This window comes from Penaeus monodon, chromosome 29, assembly GCF_015228065.2.
Source record: "Penaeus monodon isolate SGIC_2016 chromosome 29, NSTDA_Pmon_1, whole genome shotgun sequence".
In the NCBI taxonomy this organism is placed as follows: Eukaryota; Metazoa; Arthropoda; class Malacostraca; order Decapoda; family Penaeidae; genus Penaeus; species Penaeus monodon.
The window spans coordinates 20224571-20225501 of record NC_051414.1 but is presented as its reverse complement, the minus strand read 5'-3'; positions in this window follow the sequence as shown (position 1 = coordinate 20225501).

Here is a 931-nt window from a genome sequence, read left to right as displayed (position 1 = left end):
TCTACCTGCAAAATGAAAAGCAAATCGATAACAACTTCAATAACATCTAGTTTCTGGGGCGTCGAAGTTCCTAAATATTTTCTTGCCAAAAACTTCCCGCGCAAGAAGATTCATGAGGCGCGGCTGTGACCTCAACTTCCCTGCGGTTCGTTATTCTCCGGGATGCACCCATGTGGCCTCAAGGTATTTACAGTAGGAAAATATAATGAATACTATATTCCTGGAGTATGATGGTTATAAATAAGTTGCAGTGTGTATATTTCGTTCCTGAAGTATGGTAAGTTGCAGTGGGATTATTGTAGTGACACTATCCTTCTTGATATGTGGTTTCGTGATTTCTAAAGTAATTCCAGGTAATTATAAGTTGTAGTAGGGAATACCCCCTTGTACTTTTAAGTTCCTTTAAGGAAAATGCAGTTGAACCCGCTTTCCTAGAATATGTCCCCCGAGCATTAAAAAATTGCAGCAGGAAATAATCTTTGGAAATTTGGAAATTCTAGAGGGAAAAAACAGCTTTTTTTGCTTTTCTTCTTACCAAAAGTGCCTCGATTCGTTCATTACAGGCAGCGATATGGCACAGAAAGACGCATGTATCCGGCCAGCGAAATGCCTGTTTGAAAGTTGCAAGGAACCAGGTCGCGGTAAAACTGCTAATTAGTTTGACTTGCTAATTACGTCAGAGCAGAAGTCAGGAGTTGGTCGTGTGCTGCGTGCGCTCAAAACTTACTGCCTCGCTGGCCTGAGATTTGTTTATTAGCGGATGGCCCTGATTCCTACGATGCCCTGGGCTTCTGTCTTTTAAGTACAGAGTAAAAGAGAAATGAGAGATAAAAGGTTGTTCAAATCTCAGTGGCAAAGGACTACCTCCGGCTGGATGATCCTTTTCTTACCCAGAAGGTATTTTGTGGCCATGTTGGACCTAATGCTTCGG